At 44.3% G+C, this 9,029-nt stretch overlaps 1 long non-coding RNA gene across 1 annotated transcript; it reads left to right on the forward strand.

Annotated features, from left to right (window-relative positions):
• Nucleotides 1-918: 918 nt before the first annotated feature.
• LOC122424910 lies at nucleotides 919-4,889 on the forward strand. The gene is made up of 4 exons (XR_006264608.1): nucleotides 919-1,591; nucleotides 2,040-2,257; nucleotides 2,914-3,013; nucleotides 3,398-4,889. It is a non-coding gene; the product is annotated as an uncharacterized LOC122424910 (long non-coding RNA).
• The last annotated feature ends 4,140 nt before the right edge of the window (nucleotides 4,890-9,029 follow it).

Genomic DNA, 9,029 nt, shown 5'->3' on the forward strand with positions numbered 1-9,029 from the left:
GTACCAAGTGGAAGGAGCAAGGACTCTAATTTTATTTCACAAATATTTTCCTTTCCTATCTCTGGTCTTTGTCAGTCTCTCCAGAGTCACCAAGGGAGACAGGCAATTGATAGTTTCTTGCAGTAAATCATTTTGCTGAGAAATCCTGCATAGCAGGTATTGCCTGACTTAGCTGAGAATGATAAACTAGCAATGTTGTTATTCAAGTTAGAAGGACCTGAAGGAGCATAAAGACTACCTGCTGAGTTGTTGTCACGGTATCTCTTTAAAAGAGTGATAAAGAACTTCAGTTTTGGGTGGGAGGTGGCTTGCAACTTTTTTTTTTTTTTTTTTGGCCTTCAGCATGACAGGAAGAATTAGAACTCTCCAAAGCCTTCAATTTGAGTTAAACTATCCAGTAAAGAAGCCGAACCCGGTCTTGACCTTATCTATAATTTCGTCCTCTAGCAGTATCTCCAAAGATACGAGAGAACTACAAAGGTTTCAGTTACAGAAACATCTCCCAGTTGCCTGGCCCTCTCATGGAGTTTTCTCACAAGCCTGATGTGGGCGGATCTGATCTTGCTTCTTATATTTGCCCAGAATGAATGGGCCACGCCAGAATGAACCAGGTCCCTACCTCAGGTTTGGCAGGTGCTGGTTCCTAAGGGCAGCGCATCCATGAGGTGTTCCCGTTTAGAAATCCTTGACTCTCCCACACCATCACCACGACTGCCACCGCCATCACCGCCACCATCCCCATCTAACCACCAATCTCCTGGCGTTCTTTACTGAGGCCCTGAGATTCAGGCTGAGACCTGCTTCCTTACAAAAGACTTGTTTCCTTCCTATCTGACATAGCCCAGGTAGCAATCACATTTCATAATGTTTTTCTCCTTTTGTTCTCAGGTTTTCTAAGCCGGCTCCCCGCAGCGCACATCAATAGTGGAACACCTGGGGCGGACCTGGCTCCCAGACCGCCAGGAGAGACTTGCCAACAAGCTTGCTCAGGATGTCTCCGTAGTGGAAATTCTGGGACTGGGGCCTGTTTGGAAATACCAGAGATAACTCAGTTCGGTTCAGTTCAGTCACTCAGTCGTGTCCAACTCTTTGCGACCCCATGAACCACAGCATGCCAGGCCTCCCTGTCCATCACCAACTCCCGAAGTCCACCCAAACCCATGTCCATTGAGTCGGTGATGCCATCCAACCATCTCATCTGGAGACCCCCCCCCAAAAAAAAAGTAGCATCAGTGCTTCCTATTAGAACAAGACAGAAAAGCACACATATCATTTTAAAGAAGCTGAGCTTTGGACTGGTTGTGAGAGGAGATGGTGGGGAAGAGCCCCCTTCTTACTGAGTGTATTTTGGCTCGTTTCATCGCTCATAATTGGAAAAAGCTCTGTTGCCCTCCTTCTGCCGAGGTGTTCCCTGCATAACTTGGGTTCCATAAAAGCACCAAATGCACACAGTATAAGAAATCCTTCCGTCGCTCTATCTTTTCAATCACAAAGTATGTTGATTCATTAAAGTCCAGACTTTCTGCTGGCACCACCTTGACCTCCACTGCCCTGTCTTGGCCTCTCACGATCAGCTCCATAAAAGCCACAGGTGAGTCAGCTGAAATGGGAAGGAGTAAAGAGGTGTGTTTCTGGCTCCTCCACTCAAGACTCTGAGCAATGAAGGACTGCAAACAAAGTCTTTCAACCTGAAACTCTCAAGGGTAGGGTGTGGGAAAGTGTGCGGCCCAGTGCGTGTTGGGCAGGTCGGACATGTGTACTTTCCTTCCATTTAATGATTAGAAAGGAATTAACTCTCCCTGCCGCACTGCAGTCCAGCTCTCACACTCTCCTCATGGAAAATGCCACCGGGACAACACCAAACTTCAAAACCCTTGTGTTTTCTGGCCAGGGATAAAGGGTTCCCTCTCTCCTACACTGATTTCCGCCCCCACCCCCCGCCCCCCCAGTTTCTCATTGTTCTGAAAATGTTTGTAATTTAATTGTTAAACATGAGAAACCTTTTTAGTAATATTTGGCTCCTCTGGTTGATTCTGTAGAAAGACTTTTTCGCACGTTGATGTCAAGCACCCGTGCACATGTTGGGCGGTGGTCCGCTAACAGCCCAGAGCCTTGGTCTGCCTCCACGCCAGGCTGCAGCGGCAGAGCCCGCTCCTTCGTGCTACACACCAACATTCCTCATAGCTGGGAGAAGTTATCTGCAGGCCAGCCGAGAAGACAACATCGCTCCTCTCATACCTCCGTGGAATGTGGCCCGGTAAGAAATAAGAATTGTTCATTCGAAGCCTGGGGAGTCTGATGGTCTGCCTATCATGAAGGGTCAGCAAATATTTTTTCAGGAATCCTGAATTATTTTCCTTGATGTGAGAGCTTAAAAATCTAGAAAGACATTATGAAATGTGATTTCTATCTACTTGGCAACGAGTGAGGGGATGGTGTTATGTTTAAACACACACACACACACACACACACACACAAAATACACTCTGTGGAGACAGGTCTTAACCTGTATGTTGGAACCCCTGCTTAAATCTCAGGAGACAAAGGCAGAGAGACAGTATAGAATAGGGGTTTCAGCATGTGGACCTGAGTCAGGCTGCCCAGGTTCACAGCCTCACTCCATTCCTTACCAAGCAGGAGACTCTGAGCAAGTTGCTTCATTTCTGTGTGCTGTGGTTCCCCCATCTGCAAATGGGGGACCAGAGTAGTCCCTACCTCATGGAGCCGTTATGAGGATTAAATTAATGTTCGTAAAGTTGCTCACAGCATGCCTGGCACATATAGTAAGCTCTGGAGGTGTTTGTTAAATAAACGAAATAAAGATGCATGTCACAGCCGTGTCAGTCAGATCAGGGCGCCGTGACTACACCACAGGACGGGCGGCTTAAACAACAGACATTTATCGTCTCGCAGTTAGAGGCTGGAAGTCCGAGATGAAGATGGCCTCAGGGCTGGTTCCCCGTGAGGGCTGACCATGATGGAAACATCTGTTCCAGGCCTCTCTCGTTGGCGTGTAAGTGGCTGACTTCTCCCTGAGTCTTCCCTCTTGTACACATCTGTGTCCAAATTTACCCTTCTTCTAAAGAGTATTTATGTGTTTATCATTTACTTGTTTGCAAATAAAAATTTAGTTGCAGCACGTGGGATCTTCGTTGCATCACCTGGGGTACTTCGTTGCGGTGTAGGGACTCCCTAGTTGCAGCAGATGGGCTTAGTTGCTCCACACATGTGGGATCTTAGTTCCACGACCAGAGATCAAACCTGCGTCCCATTCATTACATGGCAGATTCTTAAGCACTGGGCCACCAGGGAAGTCCGCAGATTTATACTTCTTTATAAGAACATCTGTGATACTGGATAAGGGCCCAGCCTAATGACCTCATTTTAACTTAATCAGGTCTGTAGAGATGCTGTCATCAAATGTGGGCACAATCTGAAGTGCTGCGGGTTCAAACTTCAACATATGAACTGGGGGATGACACCCAATTCAGCCTGTAGCAACAGCAGTTTCAACGGGGGCGCCTCATCTCTAGAGGCACCACTTGGAGTGGAAGCAGCCACGTGTAACAGCAGCTGCCAAATCACATGGAAGGGCGGGTCTTTTATTTGCATGTTTTCCTTTAAGTCTGTTGTCTTCATCAATCAAATTCTTATTCAACACTATGCTTAAGCCTCTGCCTCTCCTCGAGACTTAATGAGTTCAATAAGCCCATACTAATTCTTCAGAGTAGCACAGTTCTTAAATGTTGTTTGGCTTATTCAATTGGTCCAAAGTCCATTTTCATGTCCTGTTGGATTCTCCCTAGTTCCAGGGTCCTTCACTAAAATCTGTCAATATTTATTCGACTTTGATGGTGTGCTCATAATCCTTTGTCTTTCCATAAACTCAACACTTTTTATGAATAATTTAAAAATTTTGTTTCCAATTCTTCTTCATGACATGCCTTCATGGGTGAAATACAGAATGCTCCATAACACGCCATGCATGCAATGACTGTAGCTTATGAAAGACTGGATTTGTATTAATATCCACCAGGTCAGAAAATATCTCATGTTCTGAACAGGGAAGAAAACCCAGAGAAATATCACAGAGTCAATCGACTTTAGAAACAGTAGTGAAGATAAAAATCCAAGAATAACATAGGATAAGTTGAAAGGAAATCGTGAATAATTAATACTTCCCCAAACCTGGGATAAGGAGAAGGAGGCGGCAGAGGATGAGTTAAGTTAGATAGCATCACCCAACTCAATGGACATGAATTTGAGCAAACTCTGGAAGCTAGTGGAGGACAGAGGAGCCTGGTGTGCTACAGTCTATGGTGTTGCAAAAAGTTAGACGCGACTTAGCGACTGAATAACAACAACAAAGCTGGGATGCCGTTCACTAGGTTTTGAGCTTCTTAAGAGCAGTACCACCGTCTTACACTGCTCCCTCTCTCGCTCTTTTTAAGCCTCCATGGTGACTGACAGAATTCTGGACATATATAATAGCTCAATGGATATTTGTGTGTTAAAAGCCTTGATCGAGGCTAAGGTTTAAAAGAGACAATATTAGCATTTATCTGTAGGAAACTCATTACATGCCAAAGGCAGCACAACTGGAAAATATATAGAGAGTCATAAAAGAGTTCAGAAGTGGAGGCTTTTTTCTTAAGATATTGTTTAAGGGGAAAAAAAAATCCAAAACAGTCTCATACAAGTGAGGAACTATCTACTTGATTTAAGATAATAATTTAACCCTCCCACTTTAAACATAAGGAGAGAGAATAAGAAATTGCGCACCTTAGGAGGACATTCATCTAGACCAAGTCCCTCAGTTTACGGATGTATAGAAGACTCAGCGATATTAACTTCTCCACGATCATACAGTGAGCTGGACACTTACCTGATTTCCATATGTTATGCTTCCTGCCTTTCTCCTGTTGATTTATTTAGTAAATAAATAATGTAAAAAATAAAATAAAATAAATAAATAAATAAATAATGTAAAATATACTTCAGTTTCCTGATGTGTACCATTAAGAAAGAGGCAAAGGAACTGCTGGAAATGGAAAGCACCCATCGACTGGTGAATGAATGGAGAGACCAGATGTGGTCCATACACACGACGAAACATTGTCCATCCCAAAGGAGGGGGGTGGTCCTGACACATGCCGCAACGTGGACACTAAGTGAAGTGAAGTAAACTCGTCTCAAAGCAACGAAATCTCTAAGAGTCCACTTATTTGAGGTCCCTAGAGTCGTCAGATTCACAGAAAAAGAAGGTAGCATGGTGGTTGCCAGGGACTGAGGGGAGGAGGCGTAGGGACTTGTTCTTTAACGGTCGCAGTTTCAGTTCTGCCAGATGAAGATGTTCTGGAAGTTGGTTGCACATCATTGTCAATATACATAATGCTAGTGAACCGGACACTTAGAAGTGGTTAAGAGGGTAAATTTTGTGTCGTATGATTTTTTTTTTTTTAACCACATTTAAGAGGAGAAAGAGCAAATAAAAAGGAAAGATGAGACAAACACGAAATGATGAGAGAGAAAAAGACAAAGAGGGTGCAATGCAAAAAAAAATAAAAGCAAAGATCAACACAGCATTTCCCAGCCACAGAGCTCCTCACCACCCACCCCCTAGCCCACAAAGCCAACCTCTCTACTGATTCTTAGTTCTGCTTAACTGTGCTAACAAGATCACTCTGCTGTTCATACCAGCAATGCCTGCTCTGCTGGCAAACTCCTGATCCCAACTTCTACACACACACACACACACACACACACACACCATGGCAGGCCCAAACATGCCTCCATTCTGCAGTCCTCGCCTCCCCAGAGCTGACTAAGTCCCCAAACTTAAAATCTTTGTCATCCTGTCTGTCAAGTTGGCCAAGAGTCAGAACTAAACCAAACTGTGAAGATAAAATTCATTTCAGGATTCCCTTCCCCTCCTTCCTCTCCTTCCTTTGGTTGCTCAGGGGCCCATGCAGTTCCCAGGCAGACAAGATGCTCTCACTGTGGTCAACCAGAGGTTCCTGAGTCAGTCCCCCCCTGTTTTGCATACCTTTTTCTCCACGGCCCATGCACCATCTCCTTCCCTCCATCTCTACCCCACCCCACATCTTACTCCCCACTAGGGTCCCCATCACCTGTACAAGCTCTCCGAATTTGCTCTTAGGCAGTGATCATGCTAGAAATAGAATCAGACCATAAAAGTCACACTTTGGCAGCATGGAGGGATACTTTCACCACCAGACACATCGACCACTGAGTGTCAGTTTCAGCTTTGGCTCAGCCGCTTCATTCTTTCTAGAGCTATTCTGCGCTTCCCCAGTACCTTACTGGACACCTTCTGACCTGGGGGCGGGGGGCTCATCTTCTGGGGTCATATCTTTTTGCTTTTTCATACTATTCATGAGATTCTCACAGCAAGATTACTCTAGTAGTTTGCCATTCCTTTCCAGTCTCCAGCGGATCTTCCCAACCCAGGATTTGAAGCAGGGTCCCCTGCCTTGCAGGTGGATTCTTGACCAACTGAGCTATCAGGGAAGCCTATCCAGTGGAGCACGTTTTGTCAAAACTCTTTACTCTGATCATCCATCTTGAGTGGCCCTGCACAACATGGCTCATAGCTTCATTGAGCTGACGTGAGCCCCTTCACCATGACAAGGCTGTGATGTCTGAAGCAGGGAGAGATACTAGTGCATTAATATGTGATGATCTTTCAGGGAATATTTGCTCTGTTTTAGGTTACAATTCAAATGTCTATGTCTTTAATGGTGGCACTTTAGCTATGAGAGACAGGCCTTTGGGAACATGATTTTAGGGTGTTTACTGACTTGGCTGTCTCAAAATTCCTGTTTGTTCACGTGGTCAATTCTGAAGAATCCTCACTGGGAGACTTTGAAGCAGTTAAAATATAATTCTTAAATTCCTGGTAAATAAAATTTCAGCCTCTTCCTCATAGACTTTTCTTGCAAACCTGCTCGCTGCTGTTGCATAAGATACAAATTCTTGTTTGAGCACCACCTTTTAAAATTTCTTGTTGGTTCTGTTGGAGAAGCTAGCGAGCAGGGATATATGATTTTAAAAAAAATTCCTAAGGTGGAAAAGAAATGGTTACAGATATTATGGAATTATCGTCTCCTTATTTCACTAAAGGCCAACTTGGCAGAAAGGATTTTTTTGAACTCTGTGTTTCTATTATGATGGAGTACACGTGGGTTCTGGAGGTGCACCCTTGAAAAGAAATTCTTCTCTGAAAAGCATTTCAATGAATGTCACATATATCCTTCTAAATACCAGAAGAAGGTCAGGCCCTGTGGTCAATATATGGCTGGCATTATGACTGACAAGGAGATTCCCTAGTCACTGTGAATGCAGTAATATGAAGATTTGTGGCTCCTTGTATGTCACTTTTTCTACTTTTGCCACACTGCACAGCATGCAGGATCTTAGTTCCCTGACCAGAGATCAAACCCCATGCCCCTTGCAGTGGAAGCATAGAGTCTTAACCACTGGACCACCAGGGAAGTCCCTCCCTATATGTTTTTTGAATGATAGCTCATCTTTTATTCTCTAGTGAGACATCCAAATATCTGCCTGTCAGGATTCATCCTAAATGAATGGCCTTTCTGTTCTCACTCACTGTGAGTTGTAAGAAGGAAAGATCAGATAATGTTCACTATTTTTGGTTGCATTTGGCTTAAGAGTCCCCTCCTCCCATTTTTCCTTTTATTTCTCTTGAAGTGTCTTGCCAAATAAAGCAAGACTGTCTCCCCTAGCATATTTAAAGCCACCCCCATGTTCCTAGCACCAGGATCAAGCAGGAGAAAGTTCAAAATGAGCATTCATTTTCACAGGAAGGTAAGTAGAAACAAACCATCTCTCTGACACAGAGTGCCATCGAGAAAGAAAAATTTGTAATCGCCAATAAACCAGTGAAGCCACACCACCATCTAGCTAGCATGGTGCCTAGTAGTTAGAATATCTTCAAAAAGCAATCCTGTTCTATAAGGAGAAGCGAAGTGAAAGTGTTCGTCACTAAATCCTGTCCGACTCTTTGTGACCCCATGAACTGCAGCCCACCAGGCTCCTCTCTCCCTGGGATTCTCCAGGCAAGAATACTGGAGCGGGTTGCCATTTCCTTCCCGACCCAGGGACTGGACTCAGGTCGTCTGCATTGCAGGCAGGTTCTTTACCATCTGACCCACCAGGGAAGCCCTCTCTGTGGAGAGGGGTTGTGCTATTTGTGGGTAATCCAATAAAGCTTCCAGTAATTCTGCCTTTTTCTGCTCTCATTTAGTTTTTTCCTTTGCTTATCATTTGGGATGATGACTCATATTTACTATTGGGCAGTTACCTTTGACTATTCAACTTTTATTTTAGACTTGAGGCATACTGCACCCTTTCCAATGGCATAGAATTCCTTTTCCAGGGAACATGTTATGGCAAATCCTAAAGAAAATCCAGAAACCTAAATAAGTCTTATTTATAAACCGGTTACCTCCTTTCATCTCCCGAAAAGGTGTTTATTTTTCTTTTAAACACATTTTAAAAAAAGAAAGAAATACCATAGCCTTCCCAAGGGCTAAAATCTTAGTTTGCCTCTATTTCAAATATTTCTTTATCCCACTTGAATTCCAATATTTTTTTTTAACAAATTAAGCAAAACCTGGTTATTAGGGGCCAGGAAAGAAAGGTGTCTCTTCTTGCTGTTACTGTTCAGTCAGTAAGTCGTGTCTGACTCTTTGCAACCCTGTAGACTGCAGCACGCCAGGCTTCCCTGTCCTTCCTTCTTCTAGGATCCCTCAAATGTTGTTAAGTTTGGCTTGGGATGAGACCCTGGGCTTTCCTGGTGGCTCAGTGGTAAAGAATCTGCCTGCAATGCAGGAGCCTCGGCGATGCAAATTTGATCCCTGGATCCGGAAGATCCCTGGAGGAAGGCAACCCACTCCAGTATTCTCTTGGACAGAGGAGCCTGGCAGGCTATAGTCCATAGAGTTGGACAGACCAAAGTGACTTAGCATGCAGGGGTGGAACCCTAG

The sequence above is a fragment of the Cervus canadensis genome, chromosome 22, assembly GCF_019320065.1.
Source record: "Cervus canadensis isolate Bull #8, Minnesota chromosome 22, ASM1932006v1, whole genome shotgun sequence".
NCBI lineage: Eukaryota > Metazoa > Chordata > Mammalia > Artiodactyla > Cervidae > Cervus > Cervus canadensis.